This window comes from Saccopteryx leptura, chromosome 8, assembly GCF_036850995.1.
Source record: "Saccopteryx leptura isolate mSacLep1 chromosome 8, mSacLep1_pri_phased_curated, whole genome shotgun sequence".
NCBI classification, from domain to species: Eukaryota; Metazoa; Chordata; class Mammalia; order Chiroptera; family Emballonuridae; genus Saccopteryx; species Saccopteryx leptura.
Genome location: NC_089510.1, coordinates 38,465,951 through 38,480,394, shown reverse-complemented (window position 1 = coordinate 38,480,394; position 14,444 = coordinate 38,465,951). Strand labels below are relative to the sequence as shown.

The window sequence follows — 14,444 nt, the reverse complement described above, 5'->3', positions numbered from 1 at the left end:
AATCAATACTTAGAAATCAGAAGCATTTTTATACACCAACAATGAACAGTCAGAAAGAGAAATTAAGGAAACAATCCCCTTCACAATTACAACCAAAAAAATAAAGTACCTAGGAGTAAACTTAACCAAGGAGACTAAAGACTTGTACTCGGAAAATTACAAAGCATTGATAAAAGAAATCAAGGAAGATACAAACAAGTGGAAGCGTATACCGTGCTCATGGTTAGGAAGAATAAACATCATTAAAATGTCTATATTACCCAAAGCAATCTATAAATTCAATGCAATACCAATTAAAATACCATTGACATACTTCAAAGATATAGAACACATATTCCAAAAATTTATATGGAACCAAAAGAGGACACGAATAGCCTCAGCAATCTTAAAAAAGAAGAATAAAGTGGGAGGTATCACACTTCCTGATATCAAGTTATACTACAAGGCCGTTGTACTCAAAACAGCCTGGTACTGGCATAAGAACAGGCATATAGATCAATGGAACAAAACAGAGAACCCAGAAATAAACCCACAGTTCTATGGACAACTGATATTTGACAAAGGAGGTAAGGAAATACAATGGAGTAAAGACAGCCTCTTTAACAAATGGTGTTGGGAAAATTGGACAGATACCTGCAAAAAAATGAAACTAGATCACCAGCTTACACCACTCACAAAAATAAACTCAAAATGGATAAAAGACTTAAATGTAGGCCGTGAAACCATAAGCATCTTAGAAGAAAACATAGGCAGTAAGCTCTCGGACATCTCTCGGAGCAATATATTTGCTGGTTTATCTCCACGGGGAAGTGAAATAAAAGACAGGATAAACAAATGGGACTATATCAAACTAAAAAGCTTTTGCACAGCTAAAGACAACAAGAACAGAATAAAAAGACAAACTACACAATGGGAGAACATATTTGACAATACGTCTGATAAGGGGTTAATAACCAAAATTTATAAAGAACTTGTAAAACTCAACACCAGGAAGACAAACAACCCTATCCAAAAATGGGCAAAAGAGATGAATAGACACTTCTCCAAAGAGGACATACAGATGGCCAATAGGCATATGAAAAAATGCTCAACATCATTAATCATTAGAGGAATGCAAATTAAAACCACAATGAGATATCACCTCACACCAGTCAGAATGGCATTTATCAACAAAACAACACAGAATAAGTGCTGGCGAGGATGTGGAGAAAAGGGAACCCTCCTGCACTGCTGGTGGGAATGCAGACTGGTGCAGCCACTGTGGAAAACAGTATGGAGATTCCTCAAAAATCTGAAAATCGAACTGCCTTTTGACCCAGCTATCCCACTTTTAGGAATATACCCCAAGGACACCATAGAACGGCTCGAAAAGGAGAAATGCACCCGCATGTTTGTGGCAGCATTGTTCACAATAGCGAAGATCTGGAAACAGCCCAAGTGTCCGTCAGAGAACGAGTGGATTAAAAAGCTTTGGTACATATATACTATGGAATACTACTCAGCCATAAGAAATGATGACATCGGATCATTTACAATAACATGGATGGACCTTGACAACATTATACGGAGTGAAATAAGTAAATCAGAAAAAAAAAAAAAACTAAGATGAATCCATACATAGAAGGGACATAAAACTGAGACTCAGAGACATGAACAAGAATGTGATGGCAACAGGGGCGGGAGGTTGGGGGAGGGGGGAGGGGGTGAAGAAGGAGAGAGGGGTTAGGGGAGGGGAGGGGCACAAAGAAAACCAGATAGAAGGTGACAGAAGACAATTTAACTTTGGGGGAGGGGTATACAGCACAATCAAATGTCAAAATAATCTAGAGATATTTTCTCTCAACATATGTACCCTGATTTATCAATGTCACTGCATTAAATTTAATAAAAAAAAAATAAAAAAAAACAAGACTAAGAGACATGGACAAGAGTTTGGTGGTTACAGGGGGTGGGGGGAGGGAAGGAGGGAAAGGGTGAGGGGGAAGGGAAGGGGCACAAAGAAAACTAGATAAAAGGTGACGGACAACAATCTGACTTTGGGTGAGTATGCAACAGAATTGAATGACAAGATAACCTGGACATGTTTTCTTTGAATATATGTACCCTGGTTTATTGATGTCACCTTATTAAAATTAATAAAAATTAAAAAAAAATAGTGCCGGGAGCATGGGAAGGACACAGTGAGTATTGAATTGATGAATTGATAAAATGCCATTCTTCTGTGGAGTTTCCCTAGGTCTCTAAGATGACTTAGATACTTCTCTTCATGCTCTCTTGGTGCTTATATTTTGAATTTAATTGTTAATATATTTCTACCTGATCACTGTAAGGTTCTTGGGGGAGGGGTAGTGTTTTATTCATCTTGATGACTCTAACGGTGCCAGGCACATAGTACTGAATAAAAAGAAGAATTTCAGAGATTTGCAATATTTTCTTTATCATAAACATTCTTTCTCAAGACACCAGAGTTTGTGTGAAAACTGAAGGAGAGATTTGAAGTTTTAAAAACACTACACAAACTAATTACTTTCTAGTACCAAGAAACATTGACTTTACCATTATGTTTTTCCATGGCTGCACCCACGCTACTGTCCTATATTATAATACTTAAGAAATAAGATATGAAAGGATGTATGTGTTTCTAACTGTCAGTAAAATGAGAAGGGAGAAAGTTGAAAATTATTTTGTTTTTAACTTTGAAGTTGAAGATGTGCACACCTCATAAGCCAGTGTTTCTACTTATATATCCACCCCTAGAGGAATTACAGCACACATGCGCAAATATAATCATGGTGGCATGGTTTGTAATAGCAAAAACTTGGGAAAATGCAAATTCTATCAACAGGAAAACCAAAAGTAGCAGAATCAGGCAATAAAATAGTCTATATGAGTGAATCTGAATGAACATCTGCTATGCACAGTAGCACAGACTAGTGGTTAACTAGGGGAGATTTGGTCCTCCAGGGGACAATTGACAATATCTGGAGACATCTGTGATTATCATGACTAGGAACAGCAGTGGTAGAGACCAGGGATGCTGCTAAATATTTTATGATACACAGGGAAGTTTCTCATAACAAATAATTATCCTGTCCCAAATGTCAATGGTGTTGAGGTTGATAAACTCTGACATATATGAATGACAAAGCCATTCTGGGCAGAAACACACTGAGAGAAAAAGGTCACAAAAGAAGCATATTTTATATATTCTACATCACATATTATACCATTCACATAAAGCTTTAGTAAATAGACATAATTAAAAATAAATGTTTTAGCGACTCATGTTGATATAAAATTGTGAATAAAAGCAAAGGAATAATAAATACCTGGAACGGAATTTAAAAAGATAAGAATAGGGAGGGCTACACAGGAACATCAAAGATATTGGTGACACTAGTTCTTTGGCTGGAAGATAAGCATACAGGGGCCTGTTTCACTGTTCTTCTGTAGAGTTTACTATATAATATGGGTATTCTTTTTTGTATATTTAATTATTACATAGTTTTTTAGAAGAGGGCAACATCAAGAGGAGGGATTTAGAATAAACAAAAAATGGTTAGAGATAAGAAACATTTCCGAGATCTACTGGTGCAGGCTATATCTACTTGGGGAATAAATGTATTTATACTTCAAGTAGAATGATCATTACATACTTTTATATAATATATTTTTCCTTAAAAATGTTTCCTGCTTTTAGCAAGAGTAAAGTACCTACATTTTTTTTGCTATGTCTATATTATAATCTTGTCAAAAAATCAATAAACTGAGTATGTTCTAATAACTAATATAAAGAAAATATATGTCAAATGTGTGATACAATCCACAAAATTTTATCTGCAAGAATCTCTACAGCACAAATTTCTAGTTGCTGCTATAAATAATTTGAAGAAAATAAATTAATGAAAGAGAAAAAAAATGAGTTGAAGATAAAAGAAAGAGATTTATTGATTAAGAAAGACTTAAGAAGCAGTTTAACTAAGGCATATCAACATTATTGGTTTAAAATATATTTTAAAAAGAGAGAAGAGGAAAACTTAATATTCATTGAGAAACTATTACTTTGAGAAAATATTTTCAATTGTTTTAATAATGATTTTTTTTTTTTTCATTTTTCTGAAGCTGGAAACAGGGAAAGACAGTCAGACAGACTCCCGCATGCGCCCGACCGGGATCCACCCGGCACGCCCACCAGGGGCTACGCTCTGCCCACCAGGGGGCGATGCTCTGCCCATCCTGGGCGTCGCCATGTTGCGACCAGAGCCACTCTAGCGCCTGAGGCAGAGGCCACAGAGCCATCTCCAGCGCCCGGGCCATCTTTGCTCCAATGGAGCCTTGGCTGCAGGAGGGGAAGAGAGAGACAGAGAGGAAAGCGCGGCGAAGGGGTGGAGAAGCAAATGGGCGCTTCTCCTGTGTGCCCTGGCTGGGAATCGAACCCGGGTCCTCCGCACGCTAGGCCGACGCTCTACCGCTGAGCCAACCGGCCAGGGCCAATAATGATATTTTTAATGAATGCTTACTTTTATGATAAAATTTTTGTCTGTAATTTTTTAAATTATTTAGAATAAAACAAAATGGTCATAAGTTGATTAACTGATAATGATGTGTCTAGCATATGGGTTTGTATATGCATAAAATTTTATAAACTAAAATTTTTTTTCTTAATTGTCTACTTAACTAAAAGTATCTCTGCACACACCTCTCTCAATCAAAGAAAATTGAAAGGGTTAGCTAATCTGATCTTGTGGAAGAATTTAAAGAAATTGGTATCAGCTTTACCCAGGTAAAAAATGAAAGTTAATTTGATGAAGTATCTGGAGTTTTTGTATATTAAACAAACTTTGTCTTCTTTTTCACTCTCCAAGTAATTGAAGTAAGAAAACTTTTCTTCCCTGCTGAAATACAACATATGGAATGGGAGGGGAGGGGAAGGAAGGGGAGGGGAGGGAAGGGGAGGGGAGGGGAGGGGAGGGGAGGGGAGGGAAGGGGAGGGGAGGGGAGGGGGAGGGGGAGGGAGGGAAGGGGAGGGGATGAACTGCAATGGGATGGAGTGCAATGGATGGAATGCAAAGTAGTAGCACATGTAATACAATAAGGTATACTTCTATTTAGGATAAAAATCCTGTCAAATCTTACAGCTTTCAAAGCAATCTACATATAACTTAATCTAAATGTTCAGACCATGCTTGAAATAAAACTTAGCTGATACCTCAGGAATTAAGAAGGGGGACAAGATAAAAAGAGGTCTGTCTATTAAAGTTTAGCCTTATGTTTTCTTTATAATATATCTGTTTGTATACTTATAGAGGAAGTTATGTAGAGAATGCGTTTTTTGTTACTGTGAATAAAAATAAATCTTTTTTTAAAGTAATCCTATTCTTTTTGAGGAACATTTCTTTATAGACAATCCTACTTTAAAGTTACCCCCAAGTTTGGCCACTCTCTACACTACTGATCAGGGGAATGACAGAGTACCTGAATCATGTGGACACCTGATAATGGGATAATGAATTAGTGCCTTTCCCTTCAGAAGCATCATTAACTTTATGACAAGCTATGATGGCCCAAGTCATACTGAGACCTTCCAGAGACATTAGATCAACTTTGTGAGCTTGAAAATAAACAGTTTCCTTGGGCTCTATAAGTGTTCTGTGAATTGTAAATGATTTAAAGAAAAAGACTCTTACATTTTAAAGGGTATATGATGAATTAATATTAGTTTTTTAACCCAGTAATTATTCTCCCTTCTTTTTTTTACATTTATGTTTTATTGATGGTGATATACATTAAAATCTAATATACATTAATTACCCATGGTCCCTTATAAATATTTAAAGTCTTTTTCATAAGCATAATCAGACTACAGTCATACTAGGAACTATATTTTTAGAAGACAATTTTAAAAATAAAATACATTAAAGATATCATAATTCATGATGCAATATTGAGATGGATTTTAACTCTGACTTTAAACATTCTTATTACAGTCGAGTGTAAGCTTCTAACAAGAAGTTGATAATTTTGGAGAACCCTTCTGAGGATTTAGGTTTTGTATAATTAATAGCCACATTAGCATATCTGAAGTCCTATGTTCTTATAAAGCTCATTGAGCATCCACAAATGCAGGCAGATTATGAAGTGTTCTTAGACACACAAACATCTTCAAAAAATTTAATATGTTCAGTTTGCCTTAAGATATGTATATTCCTTTAACTGACAATTGTTGCAGTTCCAAATATTATCTTTTCATGTCTTCCTAGCCTGGATCTGATCTTTAAGCCAGTCGACACCTTCTCGCAATCCTTCTCCTTTTGTGGCATCACCAACATGGCTTATCTTTGCTCTTCTCTATTGAGACAATTTTACAGATGTGATTGAATCTCTAAGATCCCTTTTGTTTGCAAAGAATAAGATTGGTGGTCAGCAGGGCTTAACATCTAGATGATTCAAAAGAGTATCAAGTTCTTCTTTAGCTACTACCATTTTTAATCTATCACTACTATCAATGATAAAAATAATAATTTGTCTACTCTTAAAAGAATGTTCCCAGAGACTTCTGTACCTTCCTTCACCTGAGATGTCATACACTGTAAACAAGCTGGGTGGTATAAATTTCTCTATGCTGATATTTCCTATCGATTGTGTATTTGAAGTCTTAAGTTTATTAATGATTGTGGGGGTTTTTGTCACTATTGCATGGTCCTCCTTCTTCTTCAGGCCAACAGACCTTGAAACTCTGTCTAGCAAACCCATAATGTGATTCATATACATAGTTACAAATAAGCTGGTCTTTGAAGTCAGTTCTGCAGGCCCAGGAGCTGCTGAGGAACAGGAAGGGTGAGGGCATCCTCGCTTGTTTCTGTCTCTGATGTAGGAACCTGATACTAGCATCTCCCAGTCTTTCTTCTCTATGCCTCCATAGAAAAGACTCTGGTCCTGAGCAAAGCTGCCTCTACAACTTGGGTGAACTGGCAGCCTTCATCTCAGTCAGAACATTAGTCCCTGGACAAGCCTGAAGGTGCATGGCCTTCCCCTGGCAAACGGAGGTTCTTCAGTTGGGTCCAGAGCCAGGCTTCCTCTGAGGTGAAACAGAGTCAGCTGCAATTCTCTTGGTCATTGGATTGAAGAGGTCTTAGAAATGCCACATGGAGGAGTATTAAAAAAGGAGTAAGTCCCTCCTTTCTTCTGACAAAAGCAGCACAATTTTTGCTTGGCAAACCTGCCCCCCCCCCTCACTTTTTATTTATTGATTTTAGAGACAGGAAGGGAGAGAGAAACATTAAATTCCTGTTCCACCCACTTACACATTTATTGGTTCATTCCTATATGTGCTCTGACCAGGATTGAACCGACAACCTTGGCTTATCAGGAAGAAGCTCTTAAACAATTGAGTTAACCAGCCAGGTCCCCTTTTATATGAGTGCCAAAAAGGTCCAGTATTTACTGATGATTCCAACCTTTTTAGAGCTTTAGCCATGTCCCAACAAACCATGTCAGAACCTAGAGATAAACCACCCCTTTTTAATACAGACTCTTTTTTAAAGTTATTTACTGATTTGAGAGAGAGAAATAGGAACTTATTGTTCCACTTATTTATGCATTCATTGATTGATTCTTGTATGTGCCCTAAACAGATTTCAACTGCAACCTTGGGGTATCAATCCCTGCTCTAACCAATGAAGTATCAGTCCAGGACCAAAATATCACTTCCTTTTTCCTTTAAATAATTTTTGAATTTTTAAATTAAATTTCTTATCATTTGGTTATGTTTATTTTTTACTTTACTTTTAATTATAGTTTACATTCAATTAATTTTTTCCTTTTTAATATTATTTAGAAAATTAAATTTAATAGAGTTACATTGATCCATAAGAGTACATAGGTTTCAGGTAAATATTTCCATAGCATTTGCATTGTTGATTCTGTTGCATGCCCATCACCCAAAGTCAAATCATTTTCTGTCACTGTATATTTGCCCTCTGTATTTCCCTCTCCTACCATAATGGCTGTACCAGTTTACATTCCTACCAGCAGTTAGATAGGCTATTATCAACAAGACAGGTAATAACAAGTATTGAAAAGACTGTGGAGAAAAAGATACCCTCATTCACTGCTGGTGGGAATGTAAACTGGTAAAACCATTATGGAAGAGAGTATGGTGGTTTTTCAAAAAATTAAGAATAAAATTACCATATGGCCCAGCAATCCCTTTACTGGGTATCTACTCCCAAAACTCAAAAATATTGGTACAGCCTGACCTGTGGTGGAGCAGTGGATAAAGCATCGACCTGGAAATGCTGAGGTCACCGGTTCGAAACCCTGGGCTTGCCTGGTCAAGGCACATATGGGAGTTGATGCTTCCAGCTACTCCCCCCTTCTCTCTCTCTCTCCTCTCTCTCTCTCTCTCTCTCTCTCTCTCTCTCTCTGTCTCTCTCTCTCTCTCTCCCTCTCTCTCTCTCCCCTCTAAAATGAATAAATAAAATAAAATAAAAATCCGGCTTTAAAAAATAAAAATAAATAAATAAATAAAAAATACATATTGGTACATAAAGACACATGCACCCCCATGTTCATTGCAGTATAATATATAGTGGCCAAGACATGGAAACAACCAAAGTATTCTTCAATAGAGGATTGGATAAAGAAGATGTGGTACATATATACAGTGGAATACTACTCAGCCATAAGAAATGATGACATAGTGCCATTTATGACAACATGGATAGACCTTGAGAACATTATACTGACTGAAATAAGTAAGTCAGAAAAAAGCTAAAAAACATATGATGTTACATATAAGTGGGATATAAAACTGAGACTCATGGACATAGATAAAAGTGAAATGGTTACAAGAGGAAGGGAGATGTGGAGGAAGGGTGGGGAGAAGGGAGTAAAGAAAGACAAATATGCAGTGACAGAAAATGATTTGACTTTGCCTGATGGGTATACAATATAACCAACAGTTCAAATACTATAAAAACATTTACCTGAAACCTATGTACTCTTATTGATCAATGTACTCTGTTAAATTTAATTTTCTAATAAAATTTAAATAAATAAAATTTATATTCTCCAAAAACTTACTACTAATAACCTACCATTAACAGGAAGCTTTACCAATAATATAAACAGTCAATTAGTTAATTGACACATATTTTGTACATTGTAGGTATTATATATGGTATTCTTATACTAAAAGTAAGCTAGATAAAAAGAAAATGTTATTTTAAAAATCATAAAGAGGAGAAAATATATTTACAGTATTTACTGAAAAAAAGATTGTGCATTTAAGTGGACCTGTGCAATTCAAACCTATGTTGTTCAAGTGTTAACTGTAGTTGCATATTCTCTTTGCCTTAATTAACTTATCCTTATGGTGGTATTAGTGAATCCTCTCTTCTTGATAAGAATTATATAGAACTACTTGACAGGTGGTGGCACAGTGGATAGAGCATTGACCTGTGGACCCATGTTCAAAACCCCAAGGTCGCTGGCTTGAGCACAGGCTCACCAGATTGACCATGGGTCATCGGCTTGAATGTGATCATCAACATGATCTTATGGTCACTGGCTTGAAGCCCAAGGTTACTGGCTTGAGCCCAAGGTCACTGGCTTGAGCAAGGGGTCACTAGCTTGGCTAAAGTCCTCTGGTCTAGGCACATATGAGAAGCAATCAATGAACAACTAAAGTTCCACAACTATGAGTTGACGTGTCTCATCTCTCTCCCTTCTTGTCTCTCTCAAAAAATTTTTTCTTTAATTTAATTTAAAAAAAATAATTGTATAGGACCAAGGAGATAAGCTTGGAAAAGGATATGACTTTGGAGATAGCAGCACTAAATCATTTACAAAATGCTGAAGTTAAGAAGAGTAGAAAAAAAATCAAAATTCTAATTATACAAGAGGTCAGTATCTCTCTTGCAAACATGAATATTAAAGAACTCCCATAGGGATTAGCAAGTCCTGGACTGTTAAGCACTGTCTTGAAACACCAAGAGGCATTTTGCAGAGGGAACACCAAGTGGCAACTCTTAAAAAAGCACAAGAGATCATATTTTTTTTAATGGGCAGTGTAATAAGTGATTTGATAAAGGTTTCTTGTGCCTTATTAATTTTGATGATAAAAGTCACATTTGATTATCCAGGTTAAGTGTCCACTGTGAAGAGTAGCTTAGGTAGAGAGAACGGTCTTTTCTTGCTACTTATCACTTTAACTTACTTAGAATCTCATCCATATTTAAGGATCTCTCCCCAGGGTACAAATTAACTGCTTTACAAAGGCATCCCTAAAATACTTTTAGTACTCAAAAGAAGCTCCCAAAAATCAATTTTATAATTTTAAACAAATTTTAATCCATTTTCTAAACATTTGACTTTGCATTTCTATCAAGAGGCTTCTGCACGGTTTCCCCCAATAATCCCAGCAATGGACCTACCTTAGACAGCAGGGAAAACAGAAATAACTAGAGCTCCCCCCCCAATCCAATATTTGAGGCTAACTTAAGTAAATGATTACTGGCACAACAAAACAGTTTAGTGTTTTATGCTCAACCACTAAAACAATACAATAATAATAACTACAATTCATTGAACAGTTTATTTATACCAGGCACAAAATTAAGTAAATTGCAAGAATAATTAAGAACTGTATTACATAGGCATTATTATTCCAATGTTCAGATGAATATATTGAGACTCAGAGAATTTAAAACATATGGCAAAGTCAAGTCATTAAAAACTAGCAGAGATGAGATTTATAATACAGTCAAATCCTGACTCTAAAGTGTATATTTCTATACTCTTCTCAAATTTTTACATTATACATTTATACAATTTTCTTATTTGGAAGGGAAGCAGATTTTTATTTTCAGGTTTTCTTACCTTTAAAATGATATTGGTACTATCTTCTTTGATTGAATTACATTATTGTTGTAGGATAAAATTAAAGTAGATAAGTCAACCTGCTTTGAAAATTAAGTTTCTTAAAGGTCCTATGAAGCTCAATTCAATTTCCCTCAAGAAACTGATAATACTAGTCACCCCCAGGAGGGAACCAGCCTGATGGTAAAAAAGGGCAGGAGAGAGAATTTTCATTACATGCTTTTTTTACTCTTTTGAACCATGTAACTACATGAACTAATCAAATAAATAAAATTTAATTTAATATAATCTTAAATGATCCATGTTGTGGCATAGTTCAAAAAATCAATATAAATTCATATTTAGATTAATATAGATATAGATGGTGATATATAGAAATATTTATAGCTATACATATATATATGCATAATACTACACACAATTTTTTTGAGAGAGGGGGATTGAGAAGCATCAACTCATAGTTACTTTCATTTTTTAGTTGCACATTGATTGCTTCTCATATGTGCCTTGACTGGGGTGAGCCAGTGTCCTCTTGGTCAAGGCAGTGACAATGGGCTTTTTCTGCCAGTGACCTTTGGGCCCAAGCTGGTGAGTATTGGAATCACGTGAACAATTCCTCCACTCAAGCTAGTGACCCCATTCTGATGAGCCTGTACTCTGAGCCAACCACATCAGGGCCTTGAACTGGTGCTCTCGGCATTCCAGATAAACACATTATCCACTGTGCCACCACTGCTCAGGCCACACACATATATTTTTTTACTCTGTTAACTCAAAGGGAAGACCTAAAAAAAAGTAAAGATACTCCTATGGTGACAAGTACACCTAGTGCCCAAATATATTCCAGGTATATATTTGTTTCTAATACTAGTTTCCGACAAAAGGAACCAAGGCTACTTGTTGAAATGGCTGTCTCTAAGACCAAAACAAGGTATGTAGAATAAGAGCCTGAAGCATTTTGTAGTATCATAAAGAAAGAAGTATTCAAAAAACAAAAAGCCACATTGATCGAGGTATATCAAATGACACATGTGCCACTGAAAGAGCTCCCAATGGCCAAATCTGGAACAATTTCAGCAAGAAAATAAAGAAGTATTGGAGTATAACCAAGATATCAAATAAATATCTGAGTCCATACTAACAGCAATGCTATACAAATTAAGAAAGAAAGAGAGACAAATCTCTAGAGCAGAAGAATTCCAAATAATTGATGTAGCTACTCGGCTCTCAAAGAGAGAAAATATACCTCTCTATTCCTTAGGTGAGGACTGCAAATAGTGGCTCCACACCAAAGTAGATAGTATAGAAAGAGGGAATAAAAAGTAACTTTATAGTGAAAAATCCTGACAAACTCTAACTCAGCCAAGGTCAACATCAATAGTCATAAATCATGTTGATAGTGTATGTATCTTTGATATGATGAGATGAAAATGGCACCTTAACTCTGTGGTCTTCCTGTCAATAATTCATAACCATACATAAAAAATATTGATCAAAATAAATGGTAAATATAAAACACATTTGTACTTTTTTTTAAATTGAGAGTAGGGGAGGCAGAGAGACGGACTCCCACATGTGCCAACTGGGATCCACCCAGCAAGCCCCCTATGGGGTGATGCTCTGCCCATCTCCAGTGTTGCTTCATTGCTCAGCAACAGAGCTATCTTTAGCACCTGAAGCTAAGGCCAGGGAGCCATCCTCACTGCTCCAGGCCAACTCACTGGGGCCAATCTAGCCATGGATACTGGAGGGGAGTGGAGAGAAAGAGCATTTTTCCATCTTCTCAAAGTTTCCATTAACTATGTTTTTCTGGGAGTGAAAGATAATTTCAAACTTATAAAAAAGATGCAGGCAAAGAGAGAGAGAGATAAAGAGGGGAGAAGTGGAGAAACAGATGGTCATTTCCCCTGTGTGCCCTGATAGGGAATCAGACCCCGGGACAACCACACGCTGGGCAGATGGTCTACTACTGAGCTAACCGACCAGGGCCTACATTATTTTTTAAATAGTGTAAAAGGTGCCTGGCCTGTGCTGGCACAGTGGATTGAGCAACGACCTGGAACACTGAGGTCACTGATTCAAAACCTTGTGCTTTCCTGGTCAAAACATATATAACAAGAAGCAGCTATGTGTTGAAATTTCTTACTCCCCACCCCTTCTCTTCTCTTTCTGTAAGGTCAATAAATAAAGTCTTTTTTTAAAATGATGTAAAAGATGATTGACAATTTAAAGCAAAAATGATAAGACAAATTGGAGGATTTATGTCATATTTAAAAGTAAAATATATGGAAGCAATAGCAAAAAATGACAAAAAAATATACTGTTTTATAGCATATGCTAAGAAGTATATATTTTATGTGAAGTAGTATAATATTATTTGAAGTTCACACTGTGTCAAGTTAAGACATAAACTATAAACCATTAAAACAAAACACTAAGAAAACTATAGTCAATATATCGATCAAAATATAAATAAGATTTCTGTAGAAACTGACAAGCTGATTTTTTTTAATGCACAGGAGTTAGAATCCAAAATAATTTTGTGAAAAGAATAATAAAGTTATAAAACTTAATTATCTATTTCAACACTCTAAATCTATGATGATCAAACTCATAATATTGACAGAGATACAATGTATAGAATACAAAAGCTTAAAAGAAATACACATATATAGGTCAATTGATTTTCTACAAGGATACCAAAAAAAATTCAATGGGAAAAGATCTTTTCAACAAATGGAGCTGGAACAATTAGAAAGTCATATAGAAAAATAAAAGAATGAAAGAAGGGAGGAAGAAAAATAGAAAGGAAAGAATAAAGGCCAGAAAGAAGGGAAGAAATCTCATCAGTTCCTTATCATTTCATCATACCATATTCAAAAATTCCCCATCATTTTCTCAAACCATGTACATGTGGTTATCTCAAAACCATATATAAAACTAGCATACATAAATTAAAAACATAAATAAAATCTCAATGATTTTTGATTATGCAAAGTTTTTTCAAATTGGACAAAAATAGTACAAAAGAAAAAAATTTGATTAATTGAATTTCATTAAAATTAAAACCTTTATATTTCCCATAATACTATTAAGAGAATGAAAAGGCAAGCTGCAGAGTGGATAAAATACCTACAAAGCATATACGACAAACAACTTGTTTCTAATACATAAAAAGAAATCTTAAAAGTCAATAGTAAGACAACCCAATAAAAATATGCAGAATAAATTCCAAATGTTCTTAATGGATAAAGTGTTTAAGTGTAACAATTGAAGTCATAAAAACACTGCAAGGAATTGGAGGAATTGTTTAATAATCTTAGAAAGGAAAAGATTTATAATAAAAAACCTAAAAGAGAACAAGCAAAAAAAGAGTAATAAATTTGACTACCAAAAAAGAAAACCAAATGTTCTACATGGCAAAACTCTATTAACAAAGCCAACAAACTGAGGGGAAAATGCTTGCAATTCTATCACAAAGGAAGGATCGATTCCCTAGAATAAAGAAGCTCCTGCTGATCAATAAGGAAAAACAACTAAAAGTGCAATAGAAAAAAATGAGC

The 14,444-nt window shown here is 35.5% G+C and overlaps 1 pseudogene; it reads right to left on the bottom strand.

Annotated features, from left to right (window-relative positions):
* Positions 1–6,246: 6,246 nt before the first annotated feature.
* Positions 6,247–6,762, bottom strand: LOC136379917 (ADP-ribosylation factor-like protein 6 pseudogene; annotated as a pseudogene).
* Between the last annotated feature and the right edge of the window lie 7,682 nt (positions 6,763–14,444).